The sequence below is a fragment of the Triticum urartu genome, chromosome 4A (genome assembly GCF_056163025.1).
Source record: "Triticum urartu cultivar PI428250 chromosome 4A, HENAU_Tu73, whole genome shotgun sequence".
Classification (NCBI taxonomy): Eukaryota; Viridiplantae; Streptophyta; class Magnoliopsida; order Poales; family Poaceae; genus Triticum; species Triticum urartu.
The window spans coordinates 564,705,017-564,729,562 of NC_141876.1; the positions used below are offsets into that span (position 1 = coordinate 564,705,017).

A 24,546-nucleotide genomic window follows, 5' to 3' on the forward strand; every position below is an offset into this window, starting at 1 on the left:
TGATCCCGTTATCAAGTGATAACTCATGTCAATGGTTAGGAAACCTTAACCATATTTGATCAATGAGCTAGTCTAGTGGAGGCCCACTAGGGACATGATGTTTGTTTATGTATTCACACATGTATCAAGGCTTCCGATCAATACAATTCTAGAATGAATAATAAATATTTATCATGAATAAGGAAATATAAAATAACAACTTTATTATTGCCTCTGGGCATATTTCCTTCAAAACTCTATGTCAAACTCGGCCCCACCGATGTGAACTATCTAGTGCCACTGAGTTCACTTAACCTAGCCACTGCCAGAAACCCTAGACAATTCGATCTCACCGATATGTGCAATCGGTCCCACCAAGTTTGCTTGACCAACTCTCTGTTTGCTCTTTGCTGCAATCGGTCTCACCGAGTTCATACAATCGGTCTCACCGAGATGAGGTTTTGCCCTAGCCCTAGCACATCGGTCCCACCGAGTTGATCATGTCTGTCCCACCGAGAATCCTAACGTTCACATTTTGAACTGAATTGGTCTCACCGAGTTCTTCTATTCAGTGTGACCGAGTTGGGTCAAATGTGTGTAACAGTTAGATTTTGTGTGGAGGCTATATATACCCCTCCACCCCCTTCTCCATTTGAGAGAGAGCCATCAAAACGTGCCTACACTTCCACTACTCATTTTCTGAGAGAGAGAACCACCTACTCATGTGTTGAGACTAAGACATTCCAATCCAACCACAAGAATCTTGATCTCTATCCTTCCCCAAGTTGCTTTCCACTCAAACCATCTTTACACCATAGCCAAATCTGTGAGAGAGAGTTGACTATTGGGGAGACTATCATTTGAAGCACCAGAGCAAGGAGTTCATCATCAACACATCATCTATTACCTTTTGGAGAGTGGTGTCTCCTAGATTGGTTAGGTGTCACTTGGGAGCCTCTAATAAAATTGTGAAGTTGAACCAAGGAGTTTGTAAGGACAAGGATATCACCTACTTCATGAAGATCTACCCGAGTGAGGCAAGTCCTTCGTGGGCGATGGCTATGGTGGGATAGATAGCTTCATGGATCCTTCGTGGGTGGAGCCCTCCATGGACTCGTGCAACCATTATCCTTCATGGGTTGAAGTCTCCATCAACGTGGATGTACGATAGCACCACCTATCAGAACCACGCCAAAAATCTGTGTGCCTACATTGCGTTTGCACACTCCAATCCCATCACTTTACTTTCTTGCAACTAGCATGCTTTACTCTTTCCGTTGCTCATATTCTTGCCATGCTTGCTTGAAATGTATTGTGAATGCTTAAACTTGTGCTAAAACTCCACCTCAACTTGAAGAACTTAAAAACTACTACTTTTGCTTGTTGGGCGTCTAATCACCCCCTCTAGACACCTCTTCTCGATCCATTCACCTTTCTCGACTCCCTGTAAGAAAGCAATCCCGGAGCCATCATATCCTTTTAGTGTCTCCAGTATCTAGTTCTAGTTGTATAGATCGGGATACAACTCCAAGAGTCTGTTACCATGGACACTGCTATTCAAATAGATTAACTTCCCTGCAAGGGTTCACAAACTTACCCAACATGCTCGATTAACTCCAGCTGAACACACTTTCCTGGGTCATACCCGGCCACGGTTGATCGACACACCATAGTCCTATCTAGGCTCAATAAAGAGCTCAGCACGGTGGTCTACATCCTAAATGCGAAGGGGTCATGGGCCATTTGTCCTTTGCAATCTTGTGCATTACTAGGATGGCTAGGATCAGTCCTGGCTACCTCTTTATACAAAGCAAGTGCTTACGCGGACCACCCAGGTGCGTGCCGCTAAGCCGTTGACGTATAAGAGCTTTCATAAGAAACGTATGACGCAGAGTGCCCATACTTATTCATGTGTGGTGGTCAGTGCGAAAAGTCCAAAGGCCTACTTGGATCACATATCCAAACCGTTAGTGTCATGGGAGCGTGCAGATACAATCAATGATCCACGTCTATGGTCCCATCGCCCCGTCTCGCGAACCTACGACAAGGGCTAAGAATGCCCGGCCATGCCACGTAATTATCTTGCGGGTACCCTCACGGTCAACCCGACTCCACATCACTCGTGGGTACCCTCATGGTAAACCCATCTTCACATTTCTCGCGGGTACCCCTCGGGGCCGACCCGACTTTAACATGGTTCTAGGGTAAAGTCAAAGTAACCATGTGTCCATAACATCAAGGGGGAACCCCCGAGGGATCGCCCTTGATGGATTCCTACTCGATGTAGTTGTCAATGTGAACCTGGAGGAATCACCCTCGAAAGGTTCACACTTGAGGTGTTGCATTACAGAGTCATCATCGGGAGTGGGTATGAGGAATCACCCTCGGAAGTCCACGGTCGACTAGCTAAACTATAGAGATCATCAGGAATGCGATACGAGGTACCACCCTCGGCACTTGATACTAGCTCTGGAAAGTCATACAACTAAGGGGATGTGAGGTGATGTGCATGTAACAAGAGAAGAACTAGCCATAATGGTAAAGTAAGCAAACAAGCAAAGAAGCAAACGAAAAATATTTTTTGTTTTTGTGAAAAGGTTTTAGAAGTGGGGAAGATGAAAATGAGAGGCAAATGGAAAATGAAAGTAAATGCAAGGAGATGAAAGTTTATGCGATGGTACTTGATAGGTTTTGGTGATGTCTCCCCAGCAACGGCACCAGAAATTCTTGCTGCTACTTCTGAGCTACGTTGGGATTTCCTCGAAGAGGAGAGGATGATGCAGTACAGTAGAGATAAGTATTTCCTCAGTTAAGAACCAAGGTAATCAATCCAGTAGGAGAACCACGCAAGACCTCGTGAACAACACCTACACACAAAAGAACAAATACTTGCACCCAACGCAAACAAGGGGTTGACAATCCCTTCGCAGTTAATTGCAAGGACCAAATCTCGTAGTGATAGATAGATAAACAACAAGACAAGATAAAATAGTGGTAAATAAATTGCAGCAAGCTATTTTTGGATTTTTAATATATGATAAAGATAGACCCACGGGCCATAATTTTCACTAGAGGCTTCTCTCTTGAACATAGCATACGGTGGGTAAACAAATTACTGTTGGGAAATTGATAGAAAAGCGCATAGTTATGACGATATTGAAGGCAATGATATCTACATAGGCATCATGTCCGAGACAAGTAGACCGACTCCTTCCTACATCTACTGCTATTACTCAACACATCGACCGCTATCCAGCATGCATCTAGAGTATTAAGTTCATAAAGAACGGAGTAACACCTTAAGCAAGATGACATGATGTAGACAAAGTAAACCCAATCAATATGAATAAATCCCATCTTTTTATCCTTAATGGCAATGATACAAATACGTGTCATGTCCCTTTCTGTAACTGGGATTGAACACCGCAAGATCGAACCCATCACAAAGCACCTCTCCCATTGCAAGATAAATCAAACTAGTTGGCCAAACCAAACACATAGATTGGAGAGAAATACAAAGCTATAACAATCATGCATATAAGAATTCAGAAAAGACTCAAATAATATTCATGAATAATCTTATCATAAACCCACAATTCATCAAATCCCAACAAACACACCGCAAAAAAGGATTACATTGAATAGATCTCCAAGAACATCGAGGAGAACATTGCATTGAAGATCAAAGAGAGAGAAGAAGTCATCTAGATACTATCTATGGCCCGTAGGTTTGTGGTAAACTACTCACACATCATCGTAAGGGCAACAAGGTTGATGTAGAGGCCCTTCGTGATCGATTCCCCCTCCGAAAGAGTATCGGAAAAGGTCTTCAGATGGGATCTCCAAAGAACAGAAACTTACGACGGTGGAAAAAGTATTTTGGGTAGCTCTCTGGTATATTGGGAATATTCGGGAATTTATAGAAGTGGAATTAGGTCAAGAGGTTCCACAAGGGGGCCCACAAGCCTGGGGGGCGCCCCTGGTGCGCGCCCTCCGGGCTTGTCAATCCCTCGTGGCTCCATAGGTCTTCTCTCGAAGCTTCTAGGGTCCCTTCTGGTCCAGAAAAATCGTCAAAAAGTTTTGTAGCATTTGGACTCCATTTGACACTGATTTTTGAAAAGCCAAAAAAGCATAAAACAGCATCTGACACTAGGCACTGGGTTAATAGGTTAGTCCCAAAAAATAATATATAGTTGCATAATAAACATCCAAGATTGATACTATAATAGCATGGAACAATCAAAAACTATAGATACGTTGGAGGCGCATCACTTGTCCACTGATCCAGTGTCATTTCAGAGATATCATGTTGAGTTGCCTCCTGACTATAAATAGCCCATCCCCTCCACCATAAGTTGGTGGCTACTCTGAGTTAGTGCACGACTTTTGTCATTTGAGAGCAACCCACCTATGAAGCCTTTGAGAGAGAATCCTTGCGAGGACGACAAACTTAAAACACCCGGGCCCAAAAGTGATTGAGCATCATTTAAGCCTTTATGTTCTATGTGAACCAAAGACTTGTTACACTTGAAGACTATGATCTTCCAGCTGGTTAGGCTTCGCTTTCTGAGCATCCAAGAGTCATTGTGAATTGCCGATGAACGAATTCTGTGAAGGTTTGGAAGTTTACCTTGAAGACTTATCTGAGTGATTGGGCGAGATTTGTGGATCTTAGCTCAAGGAGAATAAGGTGAAGACCAGGTCTTCGGAGTTCAATCTCAGTCTCCCTAACCAGACGTACAGTTGTCACAGCAATTGGAACTGGTCAAACAAATCATTTGTCTTCTCGGAGCAGCTGGTTCTATCATTTCACTCCTTTACTTAGTATTTACCTTCGTGAAGATTTTGCTTGCTCATTCTGTTTGAATACATTGTTTGAAGACTATCACTCTGATTACCCCTTTGTGTTCACACTATCCTGCATAACTGCTTGTTCTACCTAGTTGTTATTGTCTTCTCATCTCACTTCAATTGTTGTTGACATATCAGCATGCCTAGTGTAGTTTATCTTCCATCGTATCCTATTTAGTTATTGTTTTAGTTTCACGTCTTCGAAGACATTGCCCGTTCTGAAGACTTCCATAAAAATTGTCTATTCACCCCCATCTAGTTGATAACTAGCACTTTCACTAACCCTAGGCCCTCAAACAGAGTACAGCGGAAGGGCATTACCTCCCCGGTAAAGTGGACCATATCGTCATCACTGCTGTCCTCTGAGTCTGCCCCAGAAGGCATTGTGGCAGCGGTGGCAAGGTTGAGCCACGGCGGTGGCGGCGTAGAGGGGAGCGAGAGCGGGTGCGGGTGAGTGAGAGGAGGGAGTGGGAAGTGGGCCACTGTTGCCTTTAGGAGAACGGTCCGACCGGCTTGATCGGTACGGCTGTTAACGCACGTTGCTGCTTGCGCCGTCCACCACTAGCCAGGTGGGTGCTTTGCCGAGTCAAAACAAGATCATTTTTTGGTTCAGTGTTTTTTGCCACTGTCAATTCTTTGATTCGGTGCAAAGTGTCATGTTTTGTAAAGTGGTGGTTTTACGCAAGTTGTGACACGAAAGTGGTGGTTCTATGCATTTTACTCGATGTATACCAATGTCTCCCTCTATTCGGATATTGCATATGGTCTCAAGATTAACTTTAGGCGTCCTTTGATTTAAAAGTTTGTGTAGGAATTTTACAGGATTGACACCCTCTGGTCATTCCTTAGGATTCAGTCCCATAGGAACTTCTAAGTTCATCTTCTAATGCGACACCGTCTTCGGAGAAGAGGGTGTACAAGTGGAGGTCCGATCTTCACAGTGTAGGATCGATAATGGATGGGGGTAACTAGCAGCAAGCAGCCAAAAAACAGAAAATAAGAGATTATGACCCAACGAGGAGGATGCTCACCGAAGCTTGCAATCCAAACATTCGCCAATCCGCAACCCGCGATACTACCCCACACAACCACGCTCAAATCGTGGAGCACGGGATAGGTGCAATCCACAAGGGAAACCATGAACTCTAACCCACACAACTATAGGAGATATGCCCTAGAGGCAATAATAAATGGTATTATTTATCTCCGTGTTCATCATTATGTTTATGTTCCATGCTATAACTCCTATGGTTCTCGAGTCTATAATAACACGAGGCTTGGAGGAAGACTCATATGCACGTGTGAAATAATAAACGGCAAAATGTATTCCTAGTTTGGCCTCTAAGACTAGCTCAAGTGTTGCATGATGGTTCTACTTTCCTGATCATGGGCATGACTGTGCCAGCAACTTTGAGGACACAATGTTAGTAGAACACTTGTGGTTTGATGTCGCTTGAAGCTACATCGGTATTTCCCCAAAGAGGAAGGGATGATGCATCACAGCGGCGGTAGGTATTTCCCTTAGATATGAAACCAAGGTTATCGAACCAGTAGGAGAACCAAGCAACACAACCTAAACAACCCATTCACACAAATAACAAATACTCGCAACCCTACGTGTTAAAGGGGTTGTCAATCCCTTTCAGGTAACGGTGCCAGAAATTGGTGCGTGGGCGGGAGAAAGTTGTAATAGATTGAATAAATAGATCGCAAATAAAATAAAGTGCAGCAAAGTATTTTTGGGTTTTTGGTCTAGTAGATCTGAAAATAAACACAAAGGAAAAGTAGATCGCAAAGGCAAATAATATGAGAAAGAGACCTGGGGGCCGTAGGTTTCACTAGTGGCTTCTCTCGAGAAAAATAGCAAACGGTGGATGAACAAATTACTGTTGGGCAATTGATAGAACTTCAAATACTCATGATGATATCCAGGCAATGATCATTACATAGGCATCACGTCCAAGATTAGTAGACCGACTCCTGCCTGCATCTACTACTATTACTCCACACATCGATCGCTATCCAGGATGCATCTAGTGTATTAAGTTCATGGAGAAACGGAGTAATGCAATAAGAACGATGAAATGATGTAGACAAGATCTATCTATGTAGAGATAGACCCCGTCGTTTTATCCTTAGTAGCAACGATACATACATGTCGGTTCCCCTTCTGTCACTAGGATCAAGCACTGTAAGATCGAACCCACTACAAAGCACCTCTTCCCATTGCAAGATAAATAGATCAAGTTGGCCAAACAAAACCCAAATATCGGAGAAGAAATACGAGGCTGTAAGCAATCATGCATAAAAGAGATCAAAGAAACTCAAATACTTTCATGGATATAAAAAGAGATAGATCTGATCATAAACTCAAAGTTCATCAGATCCCAACAAACACACCGCAAAAGGGTTATATCATACGGATCTCCAAGAGACCATTGTATTGAGAATCAAGAGAGACAGAGGAAGCCATCTAGCTACTAACTACAGAACTTTAGGTCTACAAAGAACTACTCACGCATCATCGGAGAGGCACCAATGGAGGTTGTGAACCCCATCCAAGATGGTGTCTAGATTGGATCTGGTGGTTCTGGACTCTGCGACGGCAGGATCAATATTCGTCACCGGCTGCCGCGCCGCCGGACCTCCACGCCACGCACCCCTCTCCCTCTTCTCTGTTTCCTTCCCCTTTGTTTCTCTCTCACACACAAGGACTCCCTCTCCCCTTCTTCTTCAGGAGTAGCCATGGCCAACGACTAACGCCGCCTCGCCCGGATCAGGCCGGAATCTACCTCCTGCAGTCGGATCCACGCCATCCCGACCTCGCCGGCCTTCCTCCCCGTCTTCATCACGATCCATCACTGGGCTCAAAGACAATCCCATTATCTAGCAGCAACCGCTGCCACCACCAGCAGCAGCAGCAGCAACAGGCGCGACCGAGATCGGCGGAGACGGGGGAGCACACGCTCCCCGACTTCTGCCTCCACCCCATCTGTGCGCACGTTCGCCATCGCAGCGCCAGCGGCTACCGTGCCCCGGAGGTGCTGGACACATAGCGGCCCATGCTGAAGGCAGACGTCTACTCCCTGGGAGTGCTCCTACTGGAGCTCCTCACCTGCAAGTCCCCGACACAGGCATCCATGCAGGACGGCGTCGGTGGTGCGCTCAACCTACCGTACATCGTTGGTGCAGTCGGTGGTGCGCGAGGAGTGGACGACTGAGGTGTTTTATGTGGAGCTCGTGCGGTTGGGTGCCATCATGATGAGGAGATGGTCGCGCTACTGCAGGCAGCCGCAGAGCTATGGGCATAGAGGCAGCAACTCGAAATTCCATGGTTTGCACACAGCAGCACAACGCCACGGTCTGCATGCGGCATGACCAGCTCCACTCAGGATTAAATTATGTAGTTGTATACGATACTCCCTTTTGTTCAGGTTTCCATGATTTTTTTAGTTGAATTCAGTTGCAGATTCATTCAACTCATCTCCATTGCCACACACAGAAAGGCTTTGATTTTTATTTTTCTTCAGTTTAGTTCAGATTTTCATTGTTCCAATTTTGATTTTGGTTCAGTTTTGGTCAGGTTTTCATTGTTTTTTAGTTGAATTCAGTTACAGATTCATCCAACTCATCTCCATTGTCATGCATAGAAAGGCTTAGATTTGATGTTGGGTCAGTTTAGTTCAGATTTTCATTATTTTTCAGCTGGGTTCAGTTTCACATTCATCCAACTCATCTGTGAACACAATGATCAAGTGTCTCTCTGCTTGGTGAGGTAACTTGGGCAGTACTGTTTGAGATCGTTGGTGAGGGACTACTACGGCGAGCTCGGGCAGAGCAAAGATGCCGGCAGGGTGAGATCAAGAACAGGAATTGAATGGTATGGCTCAATACTATTGGGCTTGGCATTATTTTTGCAGCGAATTGTGTGTTTCTCTGAGATGAATTAAGTGCACCAAATATATGCATCAGAATTATTGCAATCTTTATCGTTATCCACTAGTCAAAAAATTGATGTTCAAAATTGTCTTCCGAGAGTAGTTTAAGTTGGTACAAGTTTCAGGCACCAAATACACAAGAATTATACTCCCTCTGTATCATAATAGATGTCGTTCTAGCAGTTCAACTCATGGTACAAAGGGAGTCTTTGCTAAATGAGAAGCATAAGCATGATCAGTTAAGCTGATTCAGTTTTATGCTTAGAAACTAAATCACCTTCCACTCATTATTAGTGGTAATGGTTGTCTCCGTGTTTTTGTCTTATCAAATATGTGCCTAGGCCTCTATGTTAACCAATTCCAAAAGCATGCCTAAAAAAATCTTGCTTGGACTTTTGAAGTTGTTCCCAGTGGAATGCTAGTTATAGATGCGATGCGCCGAGCTCCCGCAGCCGCAACAGAGGAGCCGGAACTTGCAGCAACATCTACGACACCCTCCCAATGACCTGCAGGTAGGCCATGTCGTAGAAGATGGCCTCATGACAACCACCAGGTATGCCCCTCTGCTCCTTGCCCTTCACGCTGGAATCAACAAGGCCACATAATCTTCAGTGTTTCACAATTATGGTCTGCTTCATGTTCTCTGACCAGGTTGTAATATGATAATTATTTATATGTAGAAATAATGAGTTTTTTAGGGAATGTTGATGATTTCTGCAAGAGATTATGTTTCTACTTAATCATCAAACAAGGTGTTCGCTGGACGCAAGTATAACCTATCAAGTAAGGTGTTTGTGCAGTAGGTTACATCTTAAACATTTTTTCTGGTGAACTATTATCTACTCGAGGATAAATTATGGCTAACATGCATTTAATTATACTGTTGTTTGAAGGTGTATTCAAATGGCAATATAAGTTATGGCTATAATGCTTCCAACGGCTACTATGGCGTCTTTGTGGCTTCCAGAATATTGAACAACAAGTTAGTGAAACAACAGTGAAAGGTTTTCTAAGATAATCCTATATCTCTAGAACTAAAAACCAATTAATAATGTTGAATGGCATTACTAACTCTATATTTTGTTTGTCCTGCAGAAATTTAGCTCCTTCTGAGGTGTTTCCCAGAGCATGCTGTTGAACATGGAGGGTTAGAGCTAAGAAATACTTGCAGGCTGCCAATGTATTAATGGTTGGGCTTTTTTGGATTTGTCATGTTTAGATGTTTACTAGGGTAACCATAGCGGCTTCATTGCATCATACCCGAAAGTGAGATCTTTGGGACGGTGCCAGGTGCTACTAGACCAGTAGATACAATTAATGATTATCTGTCCAAGCGGCTCTCATATCATCCTGTGCTAGCTCCTCGACTTGGACAACAACAATTTTTTATCAAGTCTACTCAGCCATTGCCATGTGATTGTTAGTAAATCAAGCATTCTTTTCAAGAATATTGTTCCAAGTACGTGAGAATAATGTCTCGGGTTCAAGAAAATAGTAATTATCCATGTCAATTTTGAAAATATAAGATGCGTCTTTGGATAATAATTGCTCAAGGTAGCTGAATAAAACTTGCAATCACCATAACTCAGTCTCGATGTGCAACTTTTAGATGGAGTGAATAGTTTGTTACTTATTGGAGTAGCCATTTTCACTTACATAGTAGAAAGTAAGTGGAATGTGAAATCAACTGTTAAATCTGCTTTGTGTGCTTCTACTAAAGATCGAAAGTGAGAGATATTTCTACCTTGGGTCCATGCTTGAACCCCTTCTTTTTCTTGCTAATTTGGACAGAACTATCCAAGCTCTTCAAACGCCCATAAATCCTCCTCTCTCATCTGAGGACTGCAAGGAATCCTCAGTTGTTATACCCTAACCTCCCTATGTAATTCTTTGGTTCTCTATGCTAGCTATGCGTCCTGTTAGTGCTTCTGCATGGATAGCGAGGGAGGATGATCCAGAGTTCCTGTGGTGGAGGGTGGAATTGCTCTAGCGGGAGAAGGGCAGATGTGTCTTGCATTACTGCTGGGACGTCGCGGGCGTGTCTCACATCACAGCCATGGTAGGGTTGTTTACACACAATTGGCAGTCCTTCCTAAAACTTGGGGGCTACATATGGGTGAGTGAGATTTTTTTCCTCCCATTGCAACGCAGGGGCATCTTTGCTAGTGATTATAAAACATCCAAGATTGATAATATAATAGCATGGAACAATCAAAAATTAATACGTTGGAGACGTATCAGCATCCCAAAGCTTAACTCCTACTCATCCTCGAGTAGGTAAGTGACAAAAAAAGAATTTTTGATGTGGAATGCTGCCTAACATGTCATATCATATTCTTTTCTTTATAGCATGGAAATTTGGACTTTTATATTGTTCAAAGCAATAGTCTAGTTTTGACATGATAATTTAAATACTCAAGCATATCAACAAGCAACCATGTCTTTCAAAATATCAACGCTAAAATAAGCTATCCCTAGCCCGTCATGCTCAACCATTGATCCATTCATGAAACACACTCGCATATTAGCTACACCCAATACTCAAGTATGATCATATTGCCTCCTAGTTGGTTCTTTTATAAGAGAATGTGGAGAATTAAATTCAAAATAAAAATTGCATAAAGTAAAAGAAAGGCCCTTCGCAGAGGGAAGCAGGGATTTGTAGAGGTGGCAAAGCTCAAAGCGAAAAACTTAGAGATAAAAATATTTTGGGAGGTGTATCCATCCCACCAACGAAAACGACTTAGAGTTCCCAATACTTTCCATGCTTAGATATATCATAGGCGGTTCCTAAACAGAAAATAAAGTTTATTCCTTTTTCCACCATACTTTCACTTTCCATGGCTAGTTGTATCCACGGTTGCCCTCCATACCAACACTTTCCAAGGGATTTATTATTTGACAACATAAAGTAAATTCATTTTTTCATTTTGGGACTGGGCATCCCTAATACCTTTGCCTTACTCTCGTGCAATGACAAGTGAATAAACACTCATCGTGAGAATAACACATCTAGCATGGAAAATATTAGCCACCCCTCACCGCTCCACGAGCGAAACGAACACACAAAAGAAAAGTTTATTTTGAAAATTAGAGATGGCACATGCAAATTTGCTTAGAACGGCAAAAGAATACCGCATATAGGTATATATAGTGGACTCATGTGGCAAAACTAGTTTAAAGGATTTGGATGCACAAGTAGAGATCATACTTAGTGCAAAATGAAGCCTAGCAAAAGATTGAGAAGCGACCAACCAAGAAACGGATAATCTCATAAGCAAGCATTAAGCATAATTAACAGCGAATAGTGCACCACAAGTAGGATATAATTTCATTGCATGACTATTGATTTTCGTGCTTGCATAGGGAATCACAAACCTTAATACCAATATTCTTACTAAAGCATAATTACTCATCAAGATGACTCACATATCACATCATCATATCTCAAAACTATTACTAAGAATCAAGTTTACTTTGTCCAATGATCTTCATGAAAGTTTTTATTATATCCTTCTTGGATATCTATCACTTTGGGACTAATTTTCTTGTGTTGCTTTTCATAAGCTCAAACAAATATAAGTGAAGATCATGAGCATAATATTTGTTTCTTCCCAAATTAATTTAAGTGAAGCAACAGAGAATTTCTTGAAAATTTTACTAACTCTCAAATATATCTAAGTGAAGCAAGAGAGCATTTCTTCAAAAATACTAAAGCACACCGTGCTCAAAAAGATATAAGTGAAGCACTAGAGCAAGTCCATAGCTCATAAAAGATTTAAGTGAAGCAAAGAGAGCAATTCTAACAAGTCATGACATAATTTTGGTTCTCTCAAATAGGTGTGTCCAGAAAGGGATCAAGACTTAAAACACAAAATAAAACAAGCAAAGACTCATATCATACAAGACGCTCCAAGCAAAACACATATTATGTGATGAATAAAAATATAGCTTCAAGTAAAATACCAATGGGCGTTAGAAGAGAGAGGGAATGCCACTCGAGGGCATCCCCAAGCTTAGTTGGTTGCTCATTTTTGGATAATAGCTTGGGATGCCGGGGCATCCCCAAGCTTAGGATCTTCTACTCCTTATTCCTTCATCCATTGTAAGATAACCCAAAACTTGAAAACTTCAATCACACAAAACTCAACAAAACCTTTGTGAGATCCGTTAGTATAAGAAAATAATAAATCACTACTATAAGTGTTGTATCAAACCAATTCATATTTTGTTCTTGCATTATATCTACTGTATTCCAACTTTTCTATGGAAAAAACTCATCAAATAAAACCATAGAGCCATGAAAATAAGCACACAACGCAAAGAAAAAAGAATAGTCTGTAGCAATTTGGCTATTTCGGATACTTCTGTAGCACCAAAAATTCTAAAAAATTAGGACGACCTGAGCAATTGGTATATTAATCTACTGCAAGTGGAATGGGTATTTTATCGCTCTCTGGTAAAAAATGATAATTATTTTTGTGAGCGCAAAAGTTTTTGTTTTTTCAGCAAGATCAAATAACTATCACCCAAGAAGATCCTAAAGGCTTTACTTGGCACAAACACTAATTAAAACATTAAAAAAAACACAATCATAATAGTAGCATAATTATGCTAACACTAAAAACAGGAAGCAAAAAAGCAAAAATAAATTTTATTCATTGGATTGCCTCCCAACAAGCGTTATCGTTTTGTTTTATTTGTCCAATTTTTGAATCAAACACTTAGAATCCTTCCAAGATTTAGCATAAAGATCTTCAATAACAACACTCCTAGGAATAAATTCAAAGATTTCATTCTTGGAAAAAGGATCTCTTATCATTTCAACAAAATCCGGGTGAATACCAATCATATTAAGATCTTCTTTATTACTATTATTAGAAGTTGCACCCTTGTTCTTGGTAGCTTTGCCAATCTTTACGGGAGTTTTTCGATAGTTTTAGCGGAAGCGAAAGCCGTGCTTAGATTACTAAAAATTTCTTCTAGTTTATTGATCTGAGACAGGCTTTCTTCTATTCTTTCATGGATTACGGTACCCTTTTCTTTTAAAAACTTAAAAATATCTCCCACTTTTGACCCAATATTGGTGGCAAAATTATGCATCTTTTTATCTACAATTTCCATATGATCTTCGGTGAGAATTTTCTTTTCAATAGCATCTAGTCTTTCCATAACATGCTCAAGAGTCAAAGTTGTTTCATTAATCATGAGAGGTGGTGAGCCCACTAAATTTCACATAGCATTAAAAGCATCAAGAGAAGGACGCATCAAGAAATTTCCACTGGTAATCAAATCAAGGACGAATCTATACGGAGTGGTGATGCCAACATAAAAACAACAAAGAAGAACAACGGTGGATTGCTTACAGGTAAATCTATTATGAGCATTGTAAATTCTATACCAAGCATCTTTTAAATTTTCTCCTCCCCTTTGTTTAAATTTGAGAACCTCGTTCTCGGGAGTGCAAGAAATAGAGGAAGAACTATCCATAATGATAACAACGGCAAACAAGATTGCACACAAAAACAGATCCGGCAAGAAAACAGTGAACGGAAAAGAGGGGCGAATAAAATGGAAAATTTTTGTGAAGTGGGGGAGAGTAAAACGAGAGGAAAATGGAAAATGATGTAAATTGCGAGGAGATGAGATTTGTGATTAGGAACCTGGTATATGTTGAAGATCCTCCCGGGCAACGACGCCAGAAATTCCTTTTGATGTCGCTTGAAGCTACATCGGTATTTCCCCAAAGAGGAAGGGATGATGCAGCATAGCGGCGGTATGTATTTCCCTCAGATATGAAACCAAGGTTATCAAACCAGTAGGAGAACCAACCAACACAACGTAAACAGCCCCTGCACACAAATAACAAATACTCGCAACCCGACGTGTTAAAGGGGTTGTCAATCCCTTCCGGGTAACGGTGCCAGAAATTGGTGCGTGGACGGGAGAAAGTTGCAATAGATTGAATAAATAGATCGCAAAAAAAATAAAGTGCAGCAAAGTATTTTTGGGTTTTGGTTTAGTAGATCTGAAAATAAACACAAAGGAAAAGTAGATCGCAAAGGCAAATAATATGAGAAAGAGACCCGGGGGCCGTAGGTTTCACTAGTGGCTTCTCTCGAGAAAAATAGCAAACGGTGGGTGAACAAATTACTGTTGGGCAATTGATAGAACTTCACATACTCATGACAATATCCAGGCAATGATCATTACATAGGCATCACGTCCAAGATTAGTAGACCGACTCCAGCATGCATCTAGTGTATTAAGTTCAGGGAGAAATGGAGTAATGCAATAAGAACGATGACATGATGTAGACAAGATCTATCTATGTAGAGATAGACCCCATCATTTTATCCTTAGTAGCAACGATACATACGTGTCGGTTCCCCTTCTGTCACTGGGATCAAGCACCGTAAGATCGAACCCACTACAAAGCACCTCTTCCCATTGCAAGATAAATAGATCAAGTTGGCCAAACAAAACCCAAATATCGGAGAAGAAATACGAGGCTGTAAGCAATCATGCATAAAAGAGATCAAAGAAACTCAAATACTTTCATGGATATAAAAAGAGATAGATCTGATCATAAACTCAAAGTTCATCAGATCCCAACAAACACACCGCAAAAGGGTTACATCATATGGATCTCCAAGAGACCATTGTATTGAGAATCAAGAGAGAGGGAGAGAGAGAGAGGAAGCCATCTAGCTACTAACTACGGACCCATAGGTCTAGAAAGAACTACTCACGCATCATCAGAGGCACCATTGGAGGTGGTGAACCCCATCCGAGATGGTGTCTAGATTGGATATGGTGGTTCTGGACTCTGCGGCAGCTGGATCAATATTTCATCGACTCCCCTAGGGTTTTGGGAATATTGGGGTATTTATGGAGCAAAGATGCGGTCCGGGGGGCACCCGAGGTGGGCACAACCCACCAGGGCGCGCCTGGGCTAGCGCGCCCTGGTGGGTTGTGCTCCCCTCGAGGCACCCCCAGGCGCAGCCAGGGCCCATTATGTTCCTTCTGGTCCATAAAAAATCTCCATAAAGCTTTGTGGCATTTGGACTCCGTTTGATATTGATTTTCTGTGATGTAAAAAACATGGGAAAAACAGCAACTGGCACTTGGCACTATGTCAATAGGTTAGTACCAAAAATGATATAAAATAACTATAAAATTATTATAAAACATCCAAGATTGATAATATAACAACATGGAACAATCAAAAATTATAGATACATTGGAGACGTATCATGGTTGAATCAACCCGTTTGATGTTATGCTATGACATACCTTCGTCACAAGTTAATGGTTAATAACACAGAGGAAGTTTACGTTTGCATAATTCCTTAGACCATGAGAGTATCGAGTTTATTCATGCTTGCTTCATGAACTTTGGGGCAGGATTCGTCGTGTCGGGCTAATTCATTGTGGGAAAAAAGGGGGAAGGGAGTCACCTGACCTATGCGAACGGAAGGAAGTTGTGGGCTGAGCTGGAGGTCACTTTTCCCATTTGTTAAACGTCATCCGAAAATGGGTGGCTATTACGGTGGCTTACGGGTTCATGGAAAAGTATGTCAAGTAACTTGATAGCTCAAGATTGGGATTTGCTCCTCTATCGATGGAGAGATATCTCTGGGCCCTCTCAGTGTTACGGTATCCATCATTGTCTGGCCAGACACATTGTGATTTGATCACAGGGATGTTGGAACACATGAACGAGAAAAGAGAACAATACTGGTAACGAGGTAACTGCACTACTGCAGGATGCTGCTAATGCGACACTACGATCAGAGACCCTTCGACGAAACTGTGTTCGATGCCATAATCGCAAACGGTGGTGTAAAAAAACCTTCAAAAAATGTGCAAAACGTTTGGGATGGCGGAGTCATCAAACATGGTTCAGATTTTAGTTGCGTGTGCGATGTAGGGCATACAGTTCAGTTCAATTAACTATTTGCGATGGGGAGGAACAAAAGAAATGGGCAGCCAGATGGAGGTGTGTGCGATATATAGCATACGGTTCACTCAGATGAACTGTTTGTGATCAGGCAACACAAAAGAAACGGTCAGCCAGATGAAGGTGTGTGCGATATACGGCATGTGGTTCACTCGAATGAACTGTTTGCGTTGAGATATGAGAACAGAAATGGTTCAACTTAACAAGATGTGTGTGATACGCGACAAACAGGTATGTAATCAGAAATGTGTGTGAAGACCGATAATAACACAGACGGTTGCTGCTAATAAGACGTGTGTATTGTGCGATGGGATTGCATACAGAACAACACACACACACACACACACTTATAAGGACATGCTTGCATAACCAAATTAAACATCCACTTACATAGGTGGCTACTACAACCATGGTATTTCTATTTCGCGTAACACAATATTATTCGGTTACCCTACTTGAACTGATGGTTTTAGGAGGTTATACTGATGATTTTCATCTTGTTGAACTGATCGTATTTTCGTTGAAATTGGGCGTGTAATATATCATTGAAAAGCTCTTAACATCTACATTACAAATATACAGTATTTTTTGCAAAATCATTACGGTTTAAGAGCAGTTTCGAAAAAACATTTTTTTAAAACCGAAAACGCGAATCGTATTTTGGACTTAATTCTCAAACGGTTTATCGAAAGTGAGCAAATAAGATGGCGTTGGAAAGCTGGTAAAAATCCACATCTTCCATATATGTATTGTTTTTTCAAATTATATACAATTTAAAAGTAATTTGAAAAACGATGAAATTCTGGGCGAAACATATTTTCACGTTTTTTTTGCAAACGGTTTGTCGGATTGATGCAAATGATACGGCGTTGGAAAGCTATGGAAAATGCACAACTTTTTCATATAGAAATGTTTTTATAATTCCTTACGGTCTAAACTCAAATTTAAATACGGTCAAATTCGATTATGAATGCGATTTTTTTAGGTTTGTCGAAATGGGGCAAATAATATACTGTTGGAAAGATATCGAAAATGCGAAACTTAGTCATGTTGAACGTTTTCTCAAATTCATAATCGTTGAAGAGTAATTTTGAATATGGTGAGACGGATCCTGCAGTTTTCCTGTCTGAAAAACAGAGTAGTCGTACTGATCGATGTGTGTGTCTGTACTGATTTATTTTTCATTGAGCAATTTTGAATGGTTCTAGAAAAAGAGTACTTGAACTGATGTCTGTATGGGGTTGTACTGAGCGTGTTTTCACAGACACTTTACTCTATTTTTTTTACTGAAAATTGTTCCATCATTTGTTCGCAAATGATAGTACGAACTAAGATATGTGCGGGTTTGTACTGACCATTTGTTTCATCATTTGTTTGCAAATGATAGTACGAACAGAGCTTTGTTCATTTTTGTACTGAGCATTCTCGTCACAGTGTCAAGATCTCCAAGTTTATGTTGTTTTCTTCTGCGAGCTTCTGCAAAATTTTATTGGTAAATCACCCATGTTCTTCTTTTTTTTGCTAAATTTTTTGTCCTCTGAACTTATGACCTCTGGAGTTTGTACTGATATGAATCGTTTTGCTAAACCGCTGCAAATTTTTGTGTATTGCATCACTATATAACTTAGAACCAAATTGTCTTTTAACATATATTTGAACTTTTTCTATATGTACATTGAATTGGGGGAAGAGTAGCAATAGTTATATATACTTTCTGGATAGTAATACCTGAACTTGGTAAATTGAAGAATGTACTCTGGACGGTAATACATGCCCTCTCGAGTTTGTACGGATGTGAATCCTTTTGAACTTGCTTTTGGACGGTAATACATGTCCACTCGAGTTTGTACTGATGTGAGTCCTTTCGAACTTGCGTGGTTTATTTTTCAAACTTGCCTGGAAGTAATGCAAGAACTTTCCCTGTACAAGATTTTTTGTATATAGTTGTTTATCAACCAAAACAGACAGTAGGGTTGAGAGAGCATTACAGGAAGGAAACAGAATTAATTTTTGTCTACTTTTGGTTTGCACCCGAGGCAAATGAATCATACCAAATACTGACAAAAAATCATACATTTTCCTCATGAAACCAAACTTCTAAACTTTCCTACAATAATTCTTTGAATTTGCACACACAGCTTAATTGAACTTTTCAACATTGGATCCCCTAATTACACATGCTAGTCAGTTTATACGAACTAGTTTTGCTTGGACTGATGTCCACGTTCCACCTGGACGGCTGCCAGTCACCATGGTGGACGAGCTCGTGGCCAAGTGCGGCCAAGGAGACCATCGGGGGACTGTAGGTGCTTGTGCTTATTCTCAACAACGAATCCACACAAGGTGGAGGTGATTAGGGGAAGCATGGTTCGCGGGTGACCTTCATCTTGCCGCCGGATACGGGCTGCTCGCGCTCGTGGACGCCGTCGACCGGACGCGAGGCAGCACCGCCGGATAGAGCCTGACATGCACACAACCCAATCCAATCCTGTCATATAACAAGGAACAAACAATAATTTATATTTTGTGAATAATTTATATTTTGTTAATAATTTATATTTTGTTAATTTCTGAAGGCATCTGTACAACATATTAGAACTTCAGAGGTATTTTTCATACAAATTGTGTCCATGCTATATGTTTGAATAAATTGAGAGCGAGAGAGAGAGAGAGAGAGAGTATTATGTACTAAATTCGTGTGGAGAGCAGAGCAGCTGCTCGTCTAGGATGGGCTGCCCCGGAGCAAAGCTCGCTCTCCCGCTGTTTTGATGACTTAACTTGGACGGCACCCAGTGCTCGACATGGACGGCGCCTAGCGCTCGACTTGGACGGAGGAGTTGCTGCGCTTGGGAGGCTCCTCGCGTGTATGGTTCATCTTGTTGGGCTGCCAAAATAGACACAAAAAATCACATCGGAGCAAATCATCATAAACCTTTTTACAAAACTACTTGCCAAATCCTGGTTTAGTGAATTTACTATATCATCTACTGCCGAACTGTTTATTTAACACAAATAGAACTTTTTTATAACACACACTGATATAGCATACAACATATTCATAACATCACTTCTCCTAACTGCACTATGATCTATCCATTCAAGAGAGTTTGAACTTGCTAGCATCATCTCCTAACTGCAGCCATCCCATTAACTTTTACAGAACAATTCTTAATATGGAGCAAATAGCAACAGGAAGGAGGCCTCCACCATGCACATACAACATCAACATGACAGTTCACTACCCTTGTGAGCCTCCAAAGCAAATGTGTTACATCTAGGTGATATCTCTGTACTTATAAAGTTTTTGAAGCTGAACTATAGCAAATGTTTATAGTCCACATAAAATTTTAAATACGTGTACTGCTCCACAGCAAATGTTTTATAGTCAACATGTGCATAAAAGTTAGCTATTATTTAACAACAAAGAAACATCACAAAAGATTATTTCAGTTCTTCTAGGCGTATCAACAAACAGCTTGTGAGCAACAGGAATAGAATAAGTTCTCCCATGCAAACTGAAGAAGTTCTCCAAGCATAAGAATAAACAACTAGACTCCCGTCCTGGACCCTTAAAGATGAAATACGCAGATGCATGCTTTTACTGGAATGAAGTTATCCACATTTTTGCATACTTGGCGCACCGGAGAACCTGCACTGCTCGATTGTTCGAGAGAGGACTGAGGGCAGCACATTCCTGTGGGTCTTTTTTGGAGTAGTCACTCTAAAGAACAAGTAAACAAATGCACAGTAAAATGGCAGCATTACACATACTCAAGAACTAACAGATTATTGGAAAACGCTACCAAAATTCTATTTCATGCAAATTTTGTGGCTACTTCTTTGGATATCCGCAGGAACCATGTCATACACCAACCAAAGATATTCGAAACGAGACCAATCAAATCACACAGACAACCCGCAATCATCAACTAAAGTTGTGTTATTCAGTTACTCTGACCAAGTTTGGTTTTCTTCAGAAAATGGATGAAAATTAGCATCGACTTTGCCATATATATTTTTAGCATGTATGGGGACAGAAAGGTGATGAGAAGATGGAGCTTCTCACGGTGGAGAAAAACTACCATCGGGGGTGGTAGGAAGACGTACTTGGGGAGGCTGTCGATGGTGCAACGTGGTCCCCAGCGAGTCGTCCCAGGCGGCTCTCACCGTCTCAAACTGGAAAAAGACCGAAGGCGATGGAGTAGGACGGACGCCGGCTACCGGATCGTTGAAGGTCTGATTCAAGAGCAACAACAGTTCAATTCAAAATAAATAGGCAGTTTATGAATTTTGTGCTAAGCAAGCATACACATCAGCACATGGAATGCCTTGGTGAAATGCACTCACCCAGTCCCCAAAATCAAAAAAGAAAACTACAGAGGCGGAAGAAAACAAGAGAAGATTTTGAGTTCTGACCATTGCTTTTGTTGAACGCCCCCTTGTTGAACGGCATTGATTGGAAGTGGTGAACGGACTAGGGTAGCGGCTGTGAACGACCTGGGGCGTCATCGCAGTGCGAGGGGGGCTCGGGAAACACATCAAGGTGGAAGGTCGGCTAGAGCAGCGTGGCGCGGTGGGACGCCGCCTGGAGTATCGCGGCGGCGAGGTAGGGCCAAACAGCGTAGCCGAGGAAGGTAGGCGGCGCGGTGGAGGTGGCCTGGTAGTGCGGCGGCCTTGGCCTGGTGGCACAACGGAGGCGGCCGGGCGACGCGGCGGCCGGGGCCTGGGGTCGCAGCTGAGGTAGCAATGCGGCGCGGCGGCGGGGGCCTGGGGCACGGCGACCGGGGCCTGGGGGCGCGGCGGAGGTGGCCTAGAGACGCGGCGGCACGGGGTGCAGCGAGGGATTGGGGATCAAGGAGGTCGGGGACGACTGCGGTCGGGCCGGGGTGTTTTTTTTTATTTGGGCTGCTTCTGGGGTTCCGGAATATGGATCGGGCCTATATAGAGCGCCAGGGTAATAGAATATTATTCTATTACCAGTAAGAGAATAATATTTTGTTACCATTGGTCCCTATAACGTCGGGACGCGCAGACCACAAAACTCCCTGGCCCGTCCCCAACCTAACCCGCCTCCTAGCCACGCGCTGCCGCTGGCCGTCCGCCCGCCCCACCCTACCCACGCGCTGCCGCCGCCGTCCGACCGCCCCACCCTACACACGCACCTCCGTCGCGAACCCCGCTGCCTCCTCAATCGCACGTCGATGCCCTCTCCTTCCGCTCCGGCTGCCGCCTTCTCCCTGCGCTCCGGCCTGTAACAACGGCCTTCTCTCTCCCAGCCCTCCGGCCTTCTCTCTCCAAACGCTCTGGCCTTCTCTCTCCCAGCGCCCCGGCCTTCTCTCACCCAGCGCTCCGGCCCTCTCTCTCCCAGCGCTCCGACCCTCTCCCTTCCCGCGCTCCGGCCTCCTCCCTCTCCCGAGCTCCGGCCTCCTCTCTCCCCGCGCTCAGTCCAAAGGGTGGTGAAGATGCAGTCTTGGGTGTGTAGATGATGCAGTGTGTGTCAGGTTGTGTGTGCGTGCATGCTAATTGGTGGTTGTTGTGTGTGTGCAGGGTACGTCCAACGATAATGAATAGGCGGCAAGTGTACTGGTGAGCAGCAGGATGGAGGCATGAGGCAGTTGAGTAGGTATGTGCGGTGAGCAGCTACTGAACTGATTCTGACACTGGAATATTAGTCCCACACAGCCTCTCATGACCTTGTCATTGTCTCTGAACCTGGTGGTCTTCGTGGCCTTGCTTGAACTTTCATGGCTCAGGCCGTTCATTACCTCCACCCCGAGGTCGTTCGACGATGCAGTGCTCAAGCCGTTGACCCTTACCACCACAAGTTGTTCACCTCTGCCACACGAGGCAGTGCGACGACCCAGCAATCAGGCGGTTCACCTCTGCCACCACAAACCGTTCATCTCAGCCATAGGAGGCCGATGCAGCACTAAGGATGTTGTGTTCTTTTTCAGTACATGTTTTGTGTGCTTATCAGTTAACCAACTTAACGATTATATGTCCAATTTCCCCTTGGTTTACATGTTCTTCCTATAGCACAACAGGTGTTGTGTGTCATGCCTTAATAAGCATTTGATAAAACCTTGTATGGATCGAAACTAGCATATGTTATGTTCTATTCTTGTAAATGAAGCTCCTTCTGTTTTGTTTGAAGTTACTTGGCATAAAAAATTGTACATGTTCTACCGTAAAAAAACATATATAAAATGTCTTGATGCATGAAATCTGAAAATACACTCGGTTTAGTTCCTATATTTTATTTCAGTTCAATTTAAAATTCTCGTTCAGTTCAATTCTGCTTTTGTTACACACTTTTTTGTCATTATATTTACTCTGCCATAATGGACATGGAGAGATCAGAGAAGGGCGCTGGAGCATGGAAATGGAATTAAGCCCATACTTTTAATTTCTTTGTGTCCTTATAAATACAACAAATCAACAAATCATGGTGATACCTAATCGAATTCAACAAATGAACAAATCAATCAAGGGGCGGTTGACCATTGGTCATCTCTCCTTCTTTTACAGCAAAAGCCTCAGCTTCTTGGTGGGCAGAGGGCTCTGCACCTCCTCCTCGGCCCACCTCTTCATCCCTGCGTTCTCCGGCATCGGCAGCAGGTTCAAGTCGAAGTTCCTCAGCACAGCACAGGAAGCCGACATGGAGACGGACATTGTCATGGACACGGAGGTGCCATCCCAGTAGTGGCTGCACTTGTGCCCTCCGAGCGCCTGCCCGGTCGTGAAGCTCCGCCCGCAGACGGTGCACTGATGTAGGCCGCCGCTGCTCCCGCCCGAGGACGCCGACATGCTCATCTCCGACCCACCGCCTGCGTACGCCTGTGTGGTGATGTAGCGCTCTCTGGTGGGCGGCGGCTTGCGGTGGCTGGACTTATGCCCATCGAGCGCCTAGTACGACGCGAATGCCTTCCCGCAGACTGCGCAGCTGAACCGCGTCTCCTGAGCCGGCGCGTGGGACGGGTTCCACGCGCTCGCGTGCTGCTCCTTGCTGGTGGCGGCGAGCACGGCAAGGCATATGGCGAGGTAGTCGTCCTTGTTGAGCGCCAGCATGGCGGTAGGAACCAGGAAGAGGAAGAGGGAGAGGTCGGTCTGGTCCGCCACCATCCCACAGAACGTCACCTGCTCGCGCCACGGCGGCACGCGCTCCGCCGCCCGCTCCGCCGCCGCGTCGGACATGGAGTCGGCGCTCGCGAAGGCCCTCAGGGCGAGCAGCTCGAGCTCCTCGACGGCGGCGGTGGCTATGGCGACTATGCTGCGGGGATGAAAATGCCATGAGTCCGGTAACACAAGTCCAAACTGAGCCATGAGTCCGGTAACACAGGTCCAAACTGAGCCATGAGTCCGGTAACACAGGTCCAAACTGAGCCATGAGTCCGGTAACACAGGTCCAAACTGAGAGCATCAGTTCATAAAGAAGATGATCAGTTCGACAAAAATGAGAGCATCAGTTCAACCCCTCGAATTCACCAGTTCAACAATAGTAACAGAATGATATTATGTTACGCGAGACAGAATAGCCCAGATGTATACACACACACACTTATAAGGACATGCTTGCATAACCAAATTAAACATCCACTTACATAGGTGGCTACTACAACCATGGCATTTGCACACACCAAAGTAAACTATTACATGCATAATTACATAGGTAGCTACTACACACGTGACATTTCCACACACCAATAAAGTAAACTATATATTACATGCATGATCAACTAGCATAAACGATCATCTGATCATCATCTACTTCTTGTGACGCTTGCTCTGCTTGTGGCTCGATCTGGGCTCGTCGAT

At 43.2% G+C, this 24,546-nt stretch overlaps 1 long non-coding RNA gene and 1 pseudogene across 1 annotated transcript; both read right to left on the reverse strand.

Moving 5' to 3' along the window:
- Nucleotides 1-18,767: 18,767 nt before the first annotated feature.
- Nucleotides 18,768-21,618, reverse strand: LOC125554197 (uncharacterized). The gene is made up of 4 exons (XR_007304344.2): nucleotides 21,148-21,618; nucleotides 20,839-20,967; nucleotides 19,421-19,615; nucleotides 18,768-19,219 (listed from the first exon to the last, which is right to left on the reverse strand). It is a non-coding gene; the product is annotated as an uncharacterized LOC125554197 (long non-coding RNA).
- A 1,635-nt stretch (nucleotides 21,619-23,253) lies between these two features.
- On the reverse strand, nucleotides 23,254-24,054 carry LOC125554878 (zinc finger protein 36 pseudogene; annotated as a pseudogene).
- Nucleotides 24,055-24,546: the final 492 nt, after the last annotated feature.